Raw genomic sequence first — 22699 nt, forward strand, 5'->3', positions numbered from 1 at the left:
TAAAGGCCGCCAGGAAGTAGGGGGCTAGCAGAGGTTCTAGGGCTTTAGAATAATGAAGCGTAAGACCGTCCGGTCCCGGCGCCTTCCCTGACTGAGTGGCTTTCAAAGCTGCCTGCCATTCAGTGGAATAGATAGGGGCCTCAAGTCCCGACAAAACCTCCTCTGAGAGGCGGGGCATGCCGGACTCTGCAACATAAGCCTGAATTTTAGATCTGAAATCAACGCTGAGTCAAGGGATTAGTCCGATCACAAGTATACAGGGAAGAATAGAAGTCACTAAATTCCCGGGCAATGTCCACTGGTAGGTGCTCCTTGCCATTATGAGGGGTGGATATGGAAGGCACGTACTTATGGGAACATTGGACCCGTAGTGCCCTGGCGAGTGGACCACACTTATTTTCGAATTCATAGAAATGTCTCTTACATTTGGTAAGTGTGGCTTTGGCTTTATCATTTTAATGGGTACGCAGTTCCTCCCTAGCCTGTACTAGCTCCCGCTGGAAGATGTCCTCTTATGAGCGGACTCCAGCTCGTTAAGTTAGCAGTTTTAGAGAACTTCTCCCGCTTCAGGCGGGCCCCGTGCTTTACCAACGCCCCCCTTGCAACACACTTGTGGGCCTCCCATAGGACTGTAGGTGACATCTTGTCTGATTCATTAAGTCGAAAGTATTCTGCTAATTCCTTCTTCAGGTCAGCCAAAATCGCTATGTCCTGGATCAAGGAGGAATTTAGTCGCCATTGCACAGGGTAGGGTGTGGGGAAGGCAATTTGTAAGAGGATCATCGCATGGTCTGAAAAGGTAATGTTGTCAATTGAGGAGTCCAGGAGAAGTGCCAAATCCCTATGTCTCAGTAGGAAGTAGTCCAACCTGGAGTACATGTCATGGGGAGTAGAATAGAAGGAGTAATCCTGGTCACAGGGATGGCACAACCTCCAGGAATCGATCAACTGATAATCATGTAGGAGCGAGGTAATTTTCTTTAGTGTGGCCCGGTTCACATGGGAGAAACTTCTAGAGGTATCAAGAGTAGGGTGTAAGGCCACATTCACGTCTCCACCTAGGACCACCACCCCCTCAGCAAAATCATCTAGGGCCTCAAGGTAGTGTTCTAGTGCATTAGCTTGGCCAGTGTTTGGCAAATAGAGAGAAGCAAAGGTGAATACCTGTGTGGAGATGCGGCCTTTGACAAACAAAAAGCGGCCCTCGTCATCACATCGAGATTCCATCAGCTCTCATGGAAGGGAGCGCGAGATCAGGATGGAAGTGCCTTTAGCTTTCTGTATCAGAGAGAAACTGTGGTATACGGTATCTGCTATAGGAGGCAAGATGTAGATTGCGCTTTTTGAAGAGGTTCAGCACAATGGAGCGCTTCCCACAGTCATGCAGCCCCTTCACATTGAGGGAGCCGACCCTCAGTACCATCTGGGACTGCTGAGACATGGGGGACACCACTACTAGACACAAAAGGGAACGAAAACGGGGCGGGGGGACACTAAGAAGGAGAACAGAGGGGGGGGTTAAGAAAGAAAGGAGGGAGAAGGAGAGCAGAGAGGAGAACAGCAGTAGAGTAGAAGAGAAGAGCAGAGGGTGAGGCCGCCCAGGAGAACAGGAGGCTGACGCCTAAGAATAAAGAGCACCAAAGTGCAAATCAAAAAAGGAAGCCAGAGAGAGACCCACAGAACAGAGAAATAGGAAAAATGTAGAAAACCATTAGAGCTGGCTCCGGGCCAGCAGCACAGTAAGAACAATCACTGGAGCCGCCACATCCAGAGCCCCCCCCCCAAAAAAAAGGAGGGAAGGTAGGCTCCGAATGGGCGGGACCAGGGCACATCCCTCCAGCCTAAAAATATAAGGGACAGGGATTTAGAAAACATGCAAAGATAGTAAACCCCCTAGGATAGTGAGAGCAAAGAGGTGGGTAGTTACAAAGGACCAGAAACTAGAAGGAACAATAATAATGTGCTCCACCAACAGTAGAGCATGGGACAGTCAAGTATCCGGCTGCCACAGGGAGCAAGGCGCCACAATAGAAGGCACATGCACAATGCAAAAACTGATAAGCTATTACCAGACAGCTGGATTGCATCACGACCTGAGGTCACTGCAGCACTGTAGAACTGGAGTCACTTAACATTTTTATGTTAATGGATGTTCCCTTAGTCCTGTTAGCATCACAACGGATGGGGTGTCTCCGCCCCTGTGGACTTGCAGGACGATAGGAATTTTAATGAATCAACTTTAACTCCACCCCCTTAGTCTATATAGCCTCCCCCGGCCCCCTATACCTCAGTTTAATTAAAAAGAAGTCCTAAGAGGGTGGGAACCTTTGTGATGCTAACAGGACTAAGGTAACATCCATTAACATAAAAATGTTAAGTTCCCTGTCATCCTGTTAGCCTCACAACGGATGGGGAGTTAGCAAGAAGTACCCCCATCGGGAGGGCCCTCAAGTGCTACTGCATTCAGTATGGACCTGGCGAACGCCATTCGACCAGCAAATAGAGTGTCTAAGCGGTAGTGCTTGACAAACGTTAATGGAGACGACCACGTTGCTGCAAGACAAATTTGTTCCAAAGGTACTGAGCATCTTTCAGCCCAAGATGTGGAAACTGATCTTGTTGAGTGGGCTCCAAGAAATTCTGGGGTTTGCACCCCTGCTTCCTCGTAACAAACTTTAATGCAATCAGAAATCCATCTTGATAGGGATGGTTTAGAAGCTTTCTTGCCTCTGAATCTTCCTTGGTATAAAATAAAGAGATTCTCCTCTTTCCTAAAGTCAGCTGTTCTAGCCAGATAAATCTTGATGGCCCTGACTACATCTAAAGATGCAAAATTCGAATCCTCTTTCTCCGACGTTGGAGAAAACACTGGTAAAATAATGGGCTGATTTAAATTGGCAAAAGATGGTACTTTGGGTCTGAATGAAGGTAACAGACGTAAAATAACCTTATCCTGAAGAAAAGATGTATAGGGTTCTGTGGATCCTAACGCCTGTAATTCTCCTACCCTTTTGGCTGATGTTATTGCCAGCAAGAAGGTTGCCTTGAATGTCAGGAACTTTAGATCTACCTCTTGTAGAGGCTCAAAGGGCTGTAAACAGAGTTGCCTTAAAACCAGTCCAAGATCCCACGGTGCGACCGGTCTAATCAGTGAAGGTCTTAGTCTTTCTATGGCTCTAACAAAATCTTTAACTTCCTGTATCTGGAGAAATTTCCTTCCGAGACAGGCGGATAAGGCAGCTATCTGGACTCTAATGGAGCTTGGTCTTAATCCCTTGTCAAATCCTTCCTGCAAAAAATCTAGAAATTGAGAAATGGAAGGAGATTGTGGATCGACGTTCTTCTGGATTGCCCAGGTGTGGAAGATCTTTCGAATTCTCTCATAAGATCTATTAGTCGCCTCACTCCTAGAGTGAGAGAGAGTTTCCAACACCCTACTAGAGAGCCCTGCAGGTCTCAATATGGGCCCTCTAACCTCCATGCTGTCAAGTTGAACGCTTTGAGGCTGTTGCATCTCTGACTGTCCTGTGTTATCAGATCTGGCCAAAGAGGTAACCTCCAGTAGTTCCCCTGGCTCATCATCTTCAGCATGGGAAACCAGGCTCGTTTCGGCCAAAACGGCATTATGGCTATTATGGATGCTTGATCCTGCCTGATTTTCATTAATACCCTCGGTATCATGGATACAGGCGGAAAGATGTATGCCAGGTCGAATTTCCACTGTATGGTCATAGCATCCACTACTACTGGGCTGTCTCCGCTGTATAGGGAACAGAACTCTGGAAGTCTCCTGTTGTTCCTTGTCGCCATCAGATCGATCTGAGGAAGACCCCACTTCTCCACTATCTGGCTGAATATTCTCGGGTGAAGACACCATTCCCCTGGTACTGTTAAGCCTCTGCTGAGGCGATCCGCCAAGATGTTCTGTTCCCCTTTTATGTGGGTTGCGGATAACCTGGTTATCCTCCCCTCTGCCCAGGTAAAGATCCTCTCTACTTCGTTCAGAAGAGAATTGGACCTGGTGCCTCCCTGTTTGTTTATGTAACAAACGCACGCGATGTTGTCTGTCCGTATCTTGACAGCCGTCTGAAGAAGGAGGGGAGAAAAATGACTGAGGGCATTGAAGATTGCTCTCAACTCTCGAACATTCGAAGATAGTAGACTTTCCTCCGGTGTCCAATGTCCTGACACCTGTAACTCTCCTAGGTATGCCCCCCAGCCTGTTCCTGATGCGTCTGTGGTAAGTATGTTCCACTGAGGCTCCTCTATGTTCATGCCGTCTCTGAGATTCTTCCACCACAGAAGGGATTTCCTGCTCTCGCAAGAGAGAATTATCTTGGTATCTAGAGTGGCTAGGTCCTTGTCCCATGCTTTTAGCATCTGGAGCTGGATGGTCCTCATATGCCAGAGTGCCCATGGTACCGCCTCTGCCGCAGAGGACAGAAGTCCTAGAAACCGCATCAATGTTCTTATTGGAACCGGTCTGGAGGCTGACAGAAACTCGCACCCTCTGTAGATTCTCATCTTCCGTTGGGGAGAAAGGAAAATCATCATCTGGACTGTATCGATGACGAAACCTAAAAAGGTTCTGGTTGTCGATGGAAGTAGTTCCGACTTTTCTCTGTTGATAATCCATCCCAACGACTGCAGAAATTGAAGGACTATGGTGATTTGCGTGCTCAGGAGGTCTGCCGTGGCCGCCATGATGAGCCAATCGTCTAAGTACGGGATAACCCTGATCCCCTGTAGACGAAGCTCCGCCACCACCGAGGATACCACCTTGGTGAATACAAAAGGAGCTGTGGTTATACCGAAGGGTAGGACTTTGAACTGAAGATGACGCAGCTCTTCGTTGATTTGTACAGCTATTCTGAGATATTTCCGGTGAGGAGGCCAAATGGGGATGTGAAAATAAGCATCCTGCAGATCTAGGGAAGCAAGAAAATCCCCTCTGAGAAGGACATGCTGGACTGATCTGATTGTATCCATCCTGAATTTCTTTTTCCTTATGAACTGATTCAAATATCTGAGGTCGATTATTAGTCTCCACTTGCCCGAAGGCTTGGGGACCAAGAAAACTGGTGAGTACACTCCTCTTCCGAACTCTTCCGGGGGCACTTCTTCTAGAGCTGCCTTCAAAATTAAAGACTGGATTTCCTCCTCTAAAATAACTCCCCTGGGGGGTGCAGGGGGACGAGAAATCAAAAACCTTTCCGGTGGAAGATCCTCCAAAGACAGGGAGTAACCCTCCCTTATAACATTTAGAACCCAAGGATCTGTAATCCTGGATTCCCATGCTTTTGAAAAGAAAATTAAGCGACCTACCGGAATACCTGAACCGTCAAAAATCTGACTTCTTTGCTCCCCCTTTGGGGGGTTGCCTGGATGGCCCCTTCTTATTGGAATAAGCACCTCTGCCTTTTGTAGAATAGCGGTACTGCCTGACCCTTTGTGGGGTTCTATCCTTCCTGAACTGTTTACGAAAAGTTGTTTTTTGAGTGTAGGGAAGGGATTTCCCCTGTTTATCTGATAGATCTAGCATCAGCTTATCCAACTCTTCCCCAAACAACCTTCCTGGAACATATTCCAAATTACAAAGAAAAAACTTTGAAGGACAGTCACCCTGCCAGGGTCAGAGCCATAAGGCTCTACGGCCTGCCGTGGCCAATGCCATAGATCTTGCAGCAAGTCTCACTTGCTGAGAAGCGGCATCGCAAAGGAAATCTATCCCCATATTAATTTCTTTAAATGAAGATAATATGTCGTCTCTCCTGGTCCCGTTCTCAATGTTATCCTGCACCTTCATCAGCCATTTTCTGAGCGCACGACCGACTTCATAAGAAGAATTTGCTACTGCGGTCTGCGCAGAAGCTGCAGAATATGCCCTCTTATAGGACACCTCCATCCGGCGATCCATCGGGTCCTTAAGACTGGACCCATCCTCCGCTGGGACTAAGGTTCTTTTAGAAATTTTGGCGATAGCCACGTCGACCTTAGGAGGATGAACCCAGGAGCAGGACTTTTCCTCTGGTAAGACAAAGAGATTTTTAAATCTCCTAGAAAGAACAGGAGCCTTTTCAGGCTTCTGCCATTCACTCTTGATCATCTTAAATATGGGGTCCTCTATATCAAAGGCTCTCTCCGTGGAGGTAGAAGGCATCTCACCATCCTCCTCAGGCTGATTCTGGGCTCTAACTGCCCTAATAAGTTTAGACCCCTTTTCTACTGGAAAGTAGAATCGCATAGCTTTAGGGTCAATATCATCATCATCATCATCGTCCGAAGATCCCACTTCGTCGATTACAGTATACTCAGTTCCCATCGGAGATCTCCCTCTTCTGGGTCTTTTACGACTTTCTGCGGGAGAGGGGAGAAGGTAAGTATCCTGGAGAATTCTTCAATATTATAAGTTCATAAATGTTACTACTAACGCTGAAATGAACTCTTTAAATCCTCTATAGACTGTTTGAGTCCGTCCACAGACTGTGCGACATAGTCTTTGACCCAGACTACAACGTCTTGTACGTCCGGTTCTCCTCTGTCTGGAGGTTGGGATCTACAGTCCTGACATTTCAGATACTCCCATCCGTCAGGTAACTGCCTTTCTGTGAAAACACATATATAACTCTGTATATAGTATATACACTTGGTAGGCACATTAGTGAAGCGTCTAACGCCACTTACCACATAGGTAACAAGTGAGATTTCTACGCTTGCTAGCCGACTTCCTTCCATTCGCTGACCCTTCTCTGGAAGACATCTGTAGAAATCCTTATTAAAATTATTTAAGCAAGCAAAGAAAGATTCCGAGTGATATTACCTTAGACAAAAAGATTCTCCGCTCCCAGCAGGATAGACCTCCAGCTGAAGTCCCAATGCCAGGTAAACTCTATCACTCAGCTGTAGCCTACCTTTAGGATGGACTGACAGCAAGAATACGGCGTACCTGGCTGGCTAAAATGGCCGCAATTGGCGCCAAAAGTTAGCCCCGCCCCCCCCCCCTTTTTTTTTTTTTTTTTTTATTGCTCATCCCTCTCTGGACTCCAGGAAGGGCGATCCCTAGATTCCCTAGAGGATAGAGCCAGCTACCGCCCCAGGGAGGTGCAGTGGAGCTGTCCCTCAGAGCGGCGGATATCTCGGAGGACTCCGACAAAATGGCGGCTCCCATCACAGGAGACAATTCCGCCGGCGCACGAGCGGAAGTTGCAATACGCACTTCCGCCCTGGGAGATGGCGAGCGCGCCGCACATCTCCTGCTATAGCCAGAGAGATCAGGGCACCATTACCCAGACCTTCCTCTAGCACACGTCCTAAGCCTGCCACAAGGACGAAATAAAAACTGAGGTATAGGGGGCCGGGGGAGGCTATATAGACTAAGGGGGTGGAGTTAAAGTTGATTCATTAAAATTCCTATCGTCCTGCAAGTCCACAGGGGCGGAGACACCCCATCCGTTGTGAGGCTAACAGGATGACAGGGAACTGAGGATTCTGAAGCAAGAGTTTATCTCCCTGCAGGCAGTGGATCAAGCCTCCAGGGGGATCCCATGGGACAGATCCATGATTTCAGGAGCAGGGCGCCTGGGGGATGAAGGAGCACTCCTCAAAGATGATGGCCGGCAGTGGAGAGGTGGCTGCTGAGGGGGCTCTGGTCTGTCAATCGACCAGCCAGTCAGGTACCGACACCGATGGAATGTCCAGGAATGAGAACAGCTGTGGTAGGTCAGCCTGGCGGCGTAAGATGAAGGTAGCTAAACCCCTGCGGACAATCACCTGTATGGGGTGGCCCCAGCGATAGGTAGCCCCGGCCTCTCTGATGGCTGTCAGGACCGGCTGTAGCAGACGCCGCATGTAGAGCATGTGGGGTGAAATATTTGGGAAGAGCCGTATCTGTGCTCCCTCATACTGAACAGTTCCATAGTTCCGCACAGCCTGGAGAATGAGTTCTTTATCTGTGTAATAGTGTAATCAACACAGCACGTCCCTGGGCATAGCCACGTCTCCTTGCTGGGGTCTGGTGAGTCTGTGGACCCAGTCAATGATGAAAGTGGAGTCCAGAGGGCGTGAGGCGGCCATGTTGAAAATCTTGGTTACCTGGTGGGTGAGGTCATCCTCCTGGAAAGTTCAGGAAGACGTTGCGGATGTTTTTACGCCTCCCTCTATTTTCCTGGTCATCCAGGAGTATTGAGAGCTGCTGGGTGTGTGATCGTTGCGCTCTAGGGAAGCCACCCGGTCAGACATGGCGGCCATGGCGTCTTCTGTGGAGGAAGTGCGTTGCGCCAACTGCTCCACCTCTGACTTAACCGAGCTTGCTGCTGGGCCTGCTCGATGCGCTGGACACCTGAATCCAGATCATTTCGGGTCAGGAGTGCCTGGATTAGCTCCCTCAGGAGTTGCAATTCAGTGTGGACGAGGGTACCTTGCTGGTGGTCCCCCGCCTGTGAGCTGGGACCTCGGAGCGGCTGGGTCTGGGAGAAGAGCGGCCAGGAGCCAGAGTCCAGCGGGTCTTGCAGGTCAGCCTGACCTGCCTGTGGTGTAGCGGCTGAGGCGGTACAGGACTCCCGCGCGGTCTGCTGAGTAAGCCTCGGCGCCATGTTGTTTTCCTCCACCCCTGCACTGTCGGGCCGGGTGATTTGTAGAAAGCTTCCTCACGGCTCCATGGCTAAGCCACACCCCCGAGCTGACCAATTTTGTCTTTTTTTCTGTGTTCCAGATGGGGGAGTGGCTGCCTCTACAGGTGTGTTATTACTTTTGCCAGTATAAGATGGATCCTGCATGCCCAGAGCATAGGCATATTACATGCCATGGAGAGGCCATAGTACAGTGTAGGGTCCATCCCGGCATGAGGCCACCTTATCGTTGGTGGGATGGTTTACACTATTTGCTGATGATAACCAAGATCCTTATTACTTTTATGGAGATTTCTTTTTTTTTTGGTAGTTGGGGGGGCGCTGCTTTTAGTGATTTTTATATCTCTTTTGGGTCTTTATCTTACCATTGCGGTGAGCTGTTGCATTTCTCTGTGTTTTTGTACTACTGGACATGTTACATGGAGCCCTTGACCAGCAACAGACGGATCTTCATAGCTGTAAGTACAGGTTGTTCTTTAACCAACAGCGACTCCAAGTTGGTTAGAGCAGCGGTGGATTATTATGCGCGTGGTTCAGGCAGCTTCCCGGGGCCCTAGGAACCTGGGGGGCCCACAACTGTCCAAACTGCCCACATCTCATCTCACTACAGCTGCACATCACTTGGAGGCTCACCGGACTATTCTCTGTTCAGCTGCAGGGCCGTCCCTGGTGAGCGCACTAAAAATATTACTCACCTCCCACACGCTTGCCTGTTGCTGCACGTCTCCGGCACTGCCCTCCCCTGTCCTGTCTTCATTGATGGGCGGCTGGGACTTCCAGTGCAGGCAGTTTTGGTAACACAGCTACCTGTGCCAAAAAGAGAACAGGGCAGAGTAGTGCCGATAGACCTAGAGCAACAGAGGAACACGTGGGAGTGAATCTATTTTTTTCTTTATCTGTTTTGGGCAAATATTATAGGAGACTACACAGGAGGCATCTACTATAGAGGGACTACACAGGAGGCTTCTACTATAGGAGACTACACAGAAGGCATCTACTATAGGAGACTACACAGGAGACATCTACTATAGGAGACTACACAGGAGACATCTACTATAGGAGACTACACAGGAAGCATCTACTATAGGAGACTACACAGGAGACATCTACTATAGAGGGACTACACAGGAGGCTTCTACTATAGGAGACTACACAGAAGGCATCTACTATAGGAGACTACACAGGAGGCTTCTACTATAGGAGACTACACAGAAGGCATCTACTATAGGAGACTACACAGGGGGCATCTACTATAGGAGGCTACACAGGAGGCATCTACTATAGGGAGACTACACAGGAGGAATCTACCATAGGAGACTGCACAGGAGGCATCTACTATAGGAGACTACAGAGGGGGCATCTACCATAGGAGACTACACAGGGGGCATCTACTATAGGGGGACTACACAGGAAGCATCTACTATAGGAGACTACAGAGGAGACATCTAGTATAGGAGACTACACAGGGGGCATCTACTATAGGAGACTACACAGGGGGCATCTACTATAGGAGACTATACAGGGGGCATCTACTATAGGAGACTACACAGGGGGCATCTACTATAGAAGACTACACAGGGGGCATCTACTATAGAAGACTACACAGGGAGCATCTACTATAGAGGGACTACACAGGAGACATTTACTATAGGAGACTACACAGGGGGCATCTACTATAGGAGACATCTACTATAGGAGACTACACAGCGGGCCTGTACTATAGGAGACTACACGGGGCATCTACTATAGGAGACTACACAGGAGGCATCTACAATAGGGAGGCTACACAGGAGACATCTGCTATAGGAGACTACACAGGGGGTATCTACTATAGGAGACTACACAGGCGACATCTAATATAGGAGACTACACAGGCGACATCTAATATAGGAGACTACACAAGGGGCATCTACTATAGGGGGACTACACAGGGGACATTTAATTTTAAAAAGTTTTTTTATTTTCCAATATATACCATTTACAAGTGATTGACATATTTAATGGGCTACATTTACAAAAACTTATTCCGGTTAAGCATAATAACAGCAAATGAGGCAACTTTACACTTCGTCATATACCCTTATGCTCCTATTCAATAGTTCAAACTACCCCCTGTAGCCCATATCCATGTACATTTAAAAAGACACATCTTTATTAACCCCCCAAACCCGACCCAACCCACCCCCGACCGACCATGGAGGAGGGGGAGAGAGAGAGAGGGGAAGAGAGAGAGAAGAAGAAAAAAAATAAAAGAAATTAATCACTGGTCCCATGAGTCCCATATATTATGGAACTTCCTGCAACCTTTTTTAGTGCGATAAGAATAAATTTTTTCAACTTGCTGAGTCTGTTTTATTAAGTTTTCCCATTCTTTGATCGATGGTGCCTGTTGGTCAATCCAGGCCCTCATAAGGATCACCCGAGCGAGCTGCAGCAACTTAGAGATAAGAAGTTTCTTACCAGAAAGGTCCATTGAAGAGCCCAAAATCAAACAAATAAACGTAAAAGGAACAATGACTCTCAGCCTTTGCTGTACATACTCAGTTATAGCCCTCCAATACCCTTGTATATAACTACAGGTCCAGAGCAGGTGAAGGAGATCTGCCCCTTCCATGCCACTCTTGATACACCTTGAGTCTACCCTTAACCCCATCTTTGCTAATTTTGCGGGAGTGTAGTATAACTTATTTATAATTTTAAATTGGATAATCCTATGATTATAATTTAGTGAAGTGACCCTATTATTCCCCACTATACTATCCCAATCAGTACTTGGTATTGGCCCCAATTCTTTCTCCCATTTACATTTCATTTTAGTCTGTATTCTTACTGTACCATGCCTAACCAATAATTTATATAGCCTACCTAAATCTCCCCTTCTATATGTTATCATATTCATAGCTTGAGTGGCAATTTCGTGATCCTGTACGTTGAAAATTAATTTATCCTGAGTGAGCTTAACCGCGTGTTCTAGTTGCTTATAGTATAAAAAATGTGTGCCTGAAAGATTGTGTTCCCGAATCAATGTGTCAAAAGGCAGAAGTGTGCCTGAAGAGAACAACTGTGTAATATTTCTAATCCCTCTATTTAACCAAAAATTATATTCAATATGTTGATTAAATTCTACCACATTATTGTTGCCCCAAAGAGGGGTACATTTGAGGCTGCGATTTATTCCACAAAGTTTCTTTACCAGTGCCCATGCCCTAGTCCATAAAAAAGAATAGGATGTGCTATACCCCTGTGAGCTGTGAGCTATTCCTGCTTCCAGAAAATTAAGCATGCTTACACAATATTTATTCCTAGGGCCCATAACCGCATTACCCATGGGCTTATTATAGTAGAGTAAGGATTTTTGAATTTGAACCACCAAGAAATAAAAATAAAAGTCTGGCAAAGAGAGGCCTCCTTCCCCCTCCTGTACAGTGAAGCTGCAGTATTTGATACGCACATGTTTACGTCCCCAGATCAAACTGTTAAGCACCCGCTCTATTCCCCTAAACCACCGGTCCGATATCCATATGGGCGATGCCCTCAGTATATAGAGAATCTGTGGTTGAAGGATCATCTTTATCAAGGCCATACGATCTGCCATTGTCAAAGGTAATCTAGCCCAGATTTCTATTTTTTTTCCTATTCTATGCAACAAGGGCTTGAGATTTTGATCTAAAAATCTAGTTACCTCATCGGAGATCCAGATACCGAGGTACCTGAATCCCTGGTCAGATGCAACTACCTTCAGCCCAAATTCAGCCCAATGTTCAGTAAGGAGGATTTACTCCAATTTACTTTTAGCCCGGCGACCCGGCCAAATTCGTCTAGTCTGTCCATTATTAAAGGGATAGTCTTGGCTGGATCCCGAGCAAACAGAAGGAGATCATCTGCATAAAGCACAATTTTTTCTTTTGTGCCATTCAGACCAAATCCCTCTATCCTCGAATCCTGTTTGATTAGCAACGAGAGTGGCTCTATATACAGGGCATATAGAAGGGGAGATAGGGGGCAGCCCTGCCTGGTACCCCTAGACAGAGCAAACTGGGAAGTTACATTACCATTTATTATAAGTCTTGCGACCGGTGACGCGTACAAAAGTTTTATCCATTTAATTACATTTGAGCCTAAACTGAACTCCTCTAGGGTCCTCCATAAGAAATCCCACTCCACCCTGTCAAAAGCCTTAACAGCGTCAATTGACAGGATGGAGCGGGGAAACCCGGTCCCCAACTGCAAATTTGCCATCACACGGTCAATGTTCGTAAACACAGACCTACCTGGGATGAACCCATTTTGTTCACACCCTACCAACTGTGTAATAACCTCTTTGATCCTGTTAACTATAATCTTAGCAAAGATTTTATTATCGGAGTTAAGAAGTGAAATCGGCCTATACGAATCCAACCGTCTGGGGTCCTTCTCCTTCTTTGGAAACACAATAATCATAGCTTCCTGCATCGAACTAGGTAGTCTCCCGGTATTACAGGATTCATTAATGACTTCGGTGAGAATAGGAAGTAGGGAATCTACATATTTTTTATATAGCTCGAATGGCAAACCATCCGGCCCAGGAGTTGAGCCATTGGGAGCTGAATTAATGACTTGCTTTATTTCCAGTGCGGAAATGGGAGCATTTAACACTTCTTGCTTTTCACCTGCTAGAGTCGGTGTTATTATCCTAGTGAAAAAGCCATCTAGTAGTTCCGGAGTTATACCCTCTTCCGTTGTGTATAGGTCCTGATAGAATTGGACAAAGGCTTTTTCTATCTCTACTGTGTCTGTAATAGCCGATCCATCCATCCATCCCCATTATCATCTCAATATCACTAGTTGGGTCCTGGGCCCTTACTACATCAGCTAATACTTTATTGGGTCGCCTGCCTTCTGCATATAGCCTAGCCTTGCTAAAGAATTGCTTGTGTTGTGTCTTTCCCAATATATAGGCCGCTAATTCTTCTTGTGACCGTTTTAACGTACTAAGATTTTCCTCGCTAGTTACCTCAGACAGCCTCCTCTCATTTTGGGTCACAGCTTCTTCAAGAGTCCGTTCTTTTTGTTTATAGCTTCTTCTTTTCCCATTAATTTCTTTGCAAAGCAACCCCCTTAAGTAAGCTTTTAGGGAGTCCCATACCACCTGTATCTCAGCTGTACCCTTGTTGACCCTCCAAAAAAAGGATATCTCCTCTCCAATTCTCATATTTTCATCTATTAGAGTCAACCAATATGGGTTGACTCTATATGGTTTATTACCAGGGGAATATTTCTTATTTAAAGCTAGTTCCAGTATCAATGGACAATGATCCGAGACGGTTTTAGACTCATAAGCCACCCTCCTAACCTTTCCCAAGGCAATACAGTTACAGAGGGCCAGGTCTATCCTTGATGCAGAGTTATATGAGGAGCTAAAACATGAAAAAACCTGCTTCTCCTGATAAAGGTACCTCCAGGTGTCTGTCCAGCCCACCTCCCGAGCAAACTTAGCTAGGGGGAGTGCTGGACCACAGCCGGATGCCCCGATCCCTTCCTCTCCTTTACAGGGTTCATCACCATATTGAAATCCCCGTTCACATATAAAGGAACTTCACCTTTACCTTTGGAGAATTGTATTACATGGACCAGTACCTCATATGAAAAAGGGGGAGGAATGTATACAAATGCCAGTATCAGCGGTGTGCTGTCCAATTTACAATACAGAAAGATATATCTACACAGGGGACATTTACTATAGGAGACTACTCAGGAGACATCTATTATAGGGGGACTACACAGGGGGCATCTACTATAGGGGGACTACACAGGGGACATCTACTATAGGAGACTACACGGGGGGCATCTACTATAGGAGACTACACGGGGGCATCTACTATAGGAGACTACACAGGGGGCATCTACTATAGGAGACTACACAGGGGGCATCTACGATAGGAGACTACACAGGGGGCATCTACTATAGGAGACTACACGGGGGGCATCTACTATAGGAGACTACACGGGGGGCATCTACTATAGGAGACTACACAGGAGGCATCTACTACATGGGAGATGCACAAAGAGTGCCATCTACTATATAAAGAATGCACAGGCGGGTGGACAGCCAGGGGCCTAGGGTATATTTAATCTGCTAGGTTGGAGCCCCTGCAGCACAGTACTATTTGTATAGGTCCCCCCTTAGGGTAGTCCAACTAGTCTTCACATTAAGTAACTAAGCAAATCCCAAACCTACCAAGCTACTACTCCTAAAGAGACTTTGCCAAAATCTCAAATGACTATTTTGCACCTTGTGTACAATAACTCTGTATTTCATGTACTGCAGCTTAAAGAGAGTCATTGGGAGTATCTATCCTCTATTGATGGGACATGGAGTCATCAGGCCTCAGTAGTGCAGCCTCAGTAGGGCAGCCTCAGGTTGTGGTTTCATTAGATCAGATCTGAGCACAGAAGAAAGACGCTACAATGTGTTGTTTTTATATGTTTATTGCTTATTGCTATTGGGATTATTTATGGATCCGGGATAAGAATTCAGATGCAGCGGCTCCTGTCCATCATGTAAGGTGGAGGATTATAGAGGAGGCTCCTGGTATATATAATCACCTCCTGTCCATCATGTAAGGTGGAGGATTATAGAGGAGGCTCCTGGTATATATAATCACCTCCTGTCCATCATGTAAGGTGGAGGATTATAGAGGAGGCTCCTGGTATATATAATCACCTCCTGTCCATCATGTAAGGTGGAGGATTATAGAGGAGGCTCCTGGTATATATAATCACCTCCTGTCCATCATGTAAGGTGGAGGATTATAGAGGAGGCTCCTGGTATATATAATCACCTCCTGTCCATCATGTAAGGTGGAGGATTATAGAGGAGGCTCCTGGTATATATAATCACCTCCTGTCCATCATGTAAGGTGGAGGATTATAGAGGAGGCTCCTGGTATATATAATCACCTCCTGTCCATCATGTAAGGTGGAGGATTATAGAGGAGGCTCCTGGTATATATAATCCCCTCCTGTCCATCATGTAAGGTGGAGGATTATAGAGGAGGCTCCTGGTATATATAATCACCTCCTGTCCATCATGTAAGGTGGAGGATTATAGAGGAGGCTCCTGGTATATATAATCGGCTCTGGTGACTCTGGGGCTTTATAGTTGCAGTGCTCGTCCAGCAGATCGTTGTAGCCGGTGATGTTCCCCACAGGGTTTTCCTGAGGAAGTAAAAATTCTCATTACTGTGATGTTTTTTAGATTCACCCTTAATACCAGGACACCACCTTCCCTCCATGTCATCGCCCAGGCCATCTGTAATACTGTTATACATTCTAAGGCCTAAAGTCTTTACAACAAGGGGTGTCACTTTTCTTCACACTGCCATCCACTTCCTGCTGCTAAGGGAATCCTGTCTCTAGAGGAAGAAAGATCAAGACAGAACACAGGAAGTGGGGGTGGAGCTGTGTGTGTCCAGCCCTTTGTGATAGGTAAATCAAAGTTTTCCCTCCCTTGTCACTTAGGAGGAGGGTGGTTGGTTACCAGATGCTGCCCTGAGACGGTCCAGAGCTCAGCCCAGAGGTGTGGGTACAGGAATTCCAATTTTGGCTGCTGGCAAACTGCTGAGGGATGGAGGCGCCCCATGGAGGAGAGAGTATGAACAAGATCTGTGCACTAGGAAACAGGTGACAAAGGGCGGAGTGAAGGAGCACAGTTGTCAGCCGCTGCACTATGGCGCAGAGGAGAGGGGAGAACTTTTACCTCAGAGCACCAGGACTATCATTATACTGTGACTAACCCTGAGTAGCCCCCATATTATAGTGATATCATCTATGTAGGAGGTTGGCACAGGACACATGCTCGGGGGCATTGTGATATCACTTTTCTATTGCCTGTACAGCAGAGACATCTCCCTGCATAGTGACCAGTAGGGGGCGCTCACCTCTGATCAGGGTCACCACTCTGGGGAGGGGCTCACATTCTTCCATGGACGTCTTCTCCATCCTGAAGCTCCTCAGGGAGGTGATAGTGAAGCTGCGGAGCTGACGCCATCTCTCTCCACATCCATGCTGGGAAACCTGCGGAGAGGAGACAATGAATGGGATTGGAGCTTTGGGGGTAACATGAGGGGTTGGAGGATTTCAGAGGGTCAGAAACCGGAAATACCCCCAGACCCTTTTCCATGTTGTGACATCTCCAGGTCGCTGTATCAGAGTCACTCATCGCCGGCCATCGCTGGGATTACAGTTAAAAGATCTTTGCCCCAATATAAAAATTGTCTTAGGGTCCAAACCTTCCATGAACTCTGTATCCAGCCGTATCCCACCTATCAGCTCCAGGTCAGTGACACCAACCTCACCATCTGAGAGTAACAACCATTTACCTCACTATACTTTATACCCTGGCGGAAAGTCACTGTCACTGCTGTCTATGAGAGTCCACATCACTGCTGTCTATGAGACTACACGTCACTGCTGTCTATGAGAGTCCACGTCACTGCTGTCTATGAGAGTCCACATCACTGCTGTCTATGAGACTAAACGTCACTGCTGTCTATGAGACGACACGTCACTGCTGTCTATGAGAGTCCACGTCACTGCTGTCTATGAGAGTCCACATCACTGCTGTCTATGAGACTAAACGTCACTGCTGTCTATGAGACTACACGTCACTGCTGTCTATGAGACTACACATCACTGCTGTCTATGAGACTACACGTCACTGCTGTCTATGAGACTACACGTCACTGCTGTCTATGAAAGTCCACATCACTGCTGTCTATGAGAGTCCACGTCACTGCTGTCTATGAGAGTCCACGTCACTGCTGTCTATGAGAGTCCACGTCACTGCTGTCTATGAGAGTCCACGTCACTGCTGTCTATGAGACTACAGGTCACTGCTGTCTATGAGAGTCCACATCACTGCTGTCTATGAGAGTCCACGTCACTGCTGTCACACCATAATTAAGTACCAGCAGATAACCACCACTGGATCCATCATCTCCCGGTTAGTGATCACTGGACTGTACGTCACGCCGATCATCAGAAGAAACATCAGAAGGATAACAGGCGACACATGTCCCAATCTCCTGCACACAGTCCCACCAGGGCTCAGAGAGGCAATTTCCCACCCATACAGATGATATAAAGGGGCAGGGTATGTGGCTTACATTATTACTGGGGTCACTATGTGGAGTATTATTGATGCACCATATTCTATTACAGCCGGTGTCACCATCAAATCGTCAGTGCCGGCAAAAGGGAATAGTCACCAAACTGCAGGACGGAGGGGAAGCGGCAAAAGACATCGGGGACATTTACTATTGAGTTTTAAACATGCGATGTTTCTTCAGAGTATTTGTCTGTTTTTGTACCCAGCCGCATAGGACTAATTCAAAAACTTTTCTTAAATTTGTTATTAAAATATTCACTGGAAATTGCGCAGAGAAGTTCACCTGGTACTGACCAGACGTCATCATTCGCCATTTTGTGCGATTTGTTAAAAAGTCGCAAACGAGAAATTGGGCGCTAATCCCACAATATGCAAATTTTTGAAAGAATACTAAAAACAGGCAGATTAAAAAAGTTGCATCTAAGAAATATTCGCCCGTTAAATACTGGTTTATAAATAGAACTTAGACCAAAACTGGGTGAAAAATCAAATTATTTACCTAAAATTAGGTGCAAAGCCCTTGATAAACGTCCCCATAGGCTACAGAAAATAAAAAACAACCAAAAATAAGTTGATCTGTCAGGAAATGGTTGGAATTTGGTGACCTGGTGCGGATTAGATTCGGTTGTATTCCGGCCTTGTATCTTGGCAATGAATGTTCCTATTTATGGTTATTATTCGGGGATGGTGGGTGGTATTATGGGACTGTGTGGCATCATTTCTCAGGCAGTGACTGGCGGTATTAGCACTGTATGGCGGATTATCTGATATTATTTGTACAGTTTATCCCTCACACCTCAGTCTGCAGAAACAGGGACACCTGCATTATAAGAGGGGTCCCTGCTCCAGGATGAATCTGATTCAGCTTATAATAGAATTAGATGGAGGAACCGAGTGATTCCTTCTGTAATGAGTTTTGTAGGGTCCATTCCTCTTCCCTCCTGAAAGATACATCGTCATATATCCTGATAGGGTGGGTTCAGACTACGGAATTCTCGCGGATAAACTCCGTTGGCTGTACGCATTGACGGCCGCGCACCTTTCCGCCACCTCCATAGACACCGTTCCATGGGCCGGCTGATTCCACATTCCGCCCAAAGAACTGACGTCAATTCTTTCAGCGGAATGCGGAATCAGCCGGCCCATAGAATGGTGTCTATGGAGGTGGCGGAAAGGAACACGGCCGTGAGCGTGTACGGCCGACGGAATTCCGCACGATTTATCCGCGAGAATTCTGTAGTCTGAACCCGCCCTCACTGAGGAGACACTAACAGAACCAGATGGGAAATCTTAGAGGAAGTAAAGTAATCCAGAAGGCCCGGACAGTCACCCCGGCAGGTCACATTTACCATCAGGTCAGGGATTCTGTTATTAGGATCTTATATCCTCCTGTTCTCACCTGTGACTGATGTGACTGTCAGGCTCTTATTACCCCCAACACCCCCCATCATTATCTGCCCCCAGAGCTGCGCTCACCTGTGACTAATGTGACTGTCAGGCTCTTATTACCCCCATCACCCCCCATCATTATCTGCCCCCAGAGCTGCACTCACCTGTGACTGATGTGACTGTCAGGCTCTTATTACCCCCATCACCCCCCATCATTATCTGCCTCCAGAGCTGCGCTCACCTGTGACTGATGTGACTGTCAGGCTCTTATTACCCCCATCACCCCCCATCATTATCTGCCCCCAGAGCTGCACTCACCTGTGACTGATGTGACTGTCAGGCTCTTATTACCCCCATCACCCCCCATCATTATCTGCCCCCAGAGCTGCACTCCCCTGTGACTGATGTGACTGTCAGGCTCTTATTACCCCCATCACCCCCCATCATTATCTGCCCCCAGAGCTGCACTCCCCTGTGACTGATGTGACTGTCAGGCTCTTATTACCCCCATCACCCCCCACCATTATCTGCCCCCAGAGCTGCGCTCACCTGTCAGTCCCCGCAGTACAGATGACGTCTCGCTCTCCGCTCTTCTTTTTATACACAGATGTCACATTACTGGATCCAGGTGAAAGTTTCCGCGCTCTTTGTTCTTTATTCCGGGGTCGGGAGAAGCTCATCCCCGACATTTCCTGCTGTCACCTCCCAGGAGAGAGAACCCTGCCGGCTACTGCTGCTGTTATCAGATCTCATGTGCCCCCTGCCGGCTACTGCTGCTGTTATCAGATCTCATGTGCCCCCTGCCGGCTACTGCTGCTGTTATCAGATCTCATGTGCCCCCTGCCGGCTACTGCTGCTGTTATCAGATCTCATGTGCCCCCTGCCGGCTACTGCTGCTGTTATCAGATCTCATGTGCACCGCAATGCAGACTATTGTTCCCTGTTATCAGACTGGGGAGAAAGTGATTGAAGGAGTTTGAGGAAAGAGCTGTGGAGGAGACTGAACAAGCAGGGATAAGGCGGCTATGCTGGGGATAAGCTGCGGGTGGGGGTGGTGAGGCTATACTGGGAGAATAGGTATAGAGGCTGGGATGGTGCTGGCTGCAGGGTCTGTGGAGGGGGGGGGGGGGTCCCCTATAACACCCACTGTCCGGGTTACTGTATATTTGCACACGACAGCGTTATGGTAGTTTTTTCACATATCACGTCAGCAAACGAACACAAAACTACGGCGAGTCCCCACAGCGTGAGGCCGCAGTCACACACAACATCTTGTTGCAGTTTGGTATAAAATGTTGGGAGCAGACGACGCTTTATTCTATCGGGAAATACAGAAACCATTACAGGACGAGCGGTTTGGCTGCTGACAAGAAAGAGAATGTTTGTATCGGGGCCTTGTGTGTATATCGGGGAACCAGTGGGTGTAGTTTTAGGGGTGGGGGGTGTTTGGGTTGGGAAGATTTTTTTTCATTCAGGTCTGGGGTTCTCAGGTGATAACTCCCTGTAAGACTCTGTGCACACTGTGTTCAGTCATTCCCTTGCGGTATACGTCAGGACGGCTTCCCGGCACATGCCGCCAACAGGAAGCCCCAGGTGTGATGGACAGTGTGGCGGCTTCTGCAAGGGGAATGGAGCCCTATGGAGATGTTAGGTGCATGTGCCCAGAGCTTTATCCACTGGATACACACACAGTTTTTTAACACAGTGTATACAGAGTCAGTTATCAACAGCGGCCACCTCCTCCTCCTCCTCCTCCACAATTGTTTCCTCCCCCTCCTCCTCTACAGTTGTTTCCACCTCCCCCTCCTCCTCCACAGTTGTTTCCACCTCCCCCTCCTCCTCCACAATTGTTTCCTCCCCCTCCTCCTCCACAGTTGTTTCCTCCTCCTCCTCCACTGTTATTTCCTCCTCCACAATTGTTTCCTCCTCCTCCTCCACTGTTATTTCCTCCTCCACAATTGTTTCCTCCTCCCCCTCCTCCTCCACTGTTGTTTCCTACTCCTCCTCCACAGTTGTTTCCCCCTCCTCCTCCTCCACAGTTGTTTCCCCCTCCTCCTCCGCCACAGTTGTTTCCTCCTCCTCCACTGTTATTTCCTCCTCCCCCTCCTCCTCCACAGTTGTTTCCTCCTCCCCCTCCTCCTCCTCCACTGTTATCTCCTCCTCCCCCTCCTCCTCCACTGTTGTTTCCTCCTCCCCCTCCTCCTCCACAGTTGTTTCCTCCTCCCCCTCCTCCTCCACAGCTGTTTCCTGGTCTGTTTCCTATGGTAACGTTTCCTCCTCCTCCTCCTATGCTAACGTTTCCTCCATCGACTCCGCTAACACTTCCTGCTCCTCCTCCTCCGCTAATATTTCCTCCTCCTGGTCCAGAAACGCTTCCCCCTCCTCCAACATCGCTAATGTTTCCTCCTCCCCCTCCTCCTCCACAGTTGTTTCCTCCTCTTCCACAACTCATGTCTGTCTACTGTATGTAACGGTCTCTTGCTCTCTGCGGTCTCTGCAGTCTCACTGGTCCTGGCGTTGCTGGCACTGGGCAGGCGTCCTGGCAAGGAAACAAACAGGTGATCAATCCGATGAGGATGTTACATGACTGTGACCACATATTACAGAGTAACAAACTACCAATAAGGAGAGAGAGTCCTGGCCACAAGAGCTTACAATCTGTGAGGCAATAGCAATCGCAAAGTCTTCAATACAAGACTAGGAGGTTCAGATAATAGATGGGTGGCAGATGCCATTGTAATGACTGGCACAGGGTGGAAATATCGATGTGACTGGCACAGGGTGGAGATGTTTATGTGACTGGCAAAGGGTGGAGCTGTTGGTGTAACTGGCACTGGGTGGAGATGTCAGTGTGACTGGCACAGGGTGGAGATGTCGGTGTGACTGGCACAGGGTGGAGATGTCGGTGTGACTGGCACTGGGTGGAGATGTCAGTGAGACTGGCACAGGGTGGAGATGGTGGTGTGACTGGCACAGGGTGGAGATGTCGTTGTGACTGGCACAGGGTGGAGATGTCGGTGTGACTGGCACAGGGTGGAGATGTCAGTGTGACTGGCACAGGGTGGAGATGTCGGTGTGACTGGCACAGGGTGGAGATGTCGGAGTGACTGGCACAGGGTGGAGCTGTTGGTGTGACTGGCACAGGGTGGAAATGTCAGTGTAGAGGAGAGATGTGAATTGAAGCACCAGGAATCTATGTTCCAGAACAGAAAAATAGAGACAATTATCCTGCAGAGAGGGGATTATGTGAGGGGAGATATCAGAAGATTACAGTGATGAAGAAGGAGGAGGAGAACAGAGTAATGTACGAGGAGGAGGAGGAGGACAGAGTAATGTTGGAGGAGGAGTAGGACAGAGTAATGTAGGAGGAGGAGGAGGAGGAGGACAGAGTAATGTAAAAGGAGGAGGAGGACAGAGTAATGTAGGAGGAGGAGGAGGAGGAGGAGGACAGAGTAATGTAGGAGGAGGAGGACAGAGTAATGTAGGAGGAGGACAGAGTAATGTAGGAGGAGGACAGAGTAATGCAGGAGGAGGA

At 47.8% G+C, this 22699-nt stretch overlaps 1 long non-coding RNA gene across 1 annotated transcript; it reads right to left on the minus strand.

Annotated features, from left to right (window-relative positions):
- Positions 1–15079: 15079 nt before the first annotated feature.
- On the minus strand, positions 15080–20934 carry LOC138784260 (uncharacterized). The gene is made up of 3 exons (XR_011361799.1): positions 19714–20934; positions 16547–16682; positions 15080–15824 (listed from the first exon to the last, which is right to left on the minus strand). It is a non-coding gene; the product is annotated as an uncharacterized lncRNA (long non-coding RNA).
- Between the last annotated feature and the right edge of the window lie 1765 nt (positions 20935–22699).

Source organism: Dendropsophus ebraccatus, chromosome 2 (genome assembly GCF_027789765.1).
Source record: "Dendropsophus ebraccatus isolate aDenEbr1 chromosome 2, aDenEbr1.pat, whole genome shotgun sequence".
Taxonomy (NCBI): domain Eukaryota; kingdom Metazoa; phylum Chordata; class Amphibia; order Anura; family Hylidae; genus Dendropsophus; species Dendropsophus ebraccatus.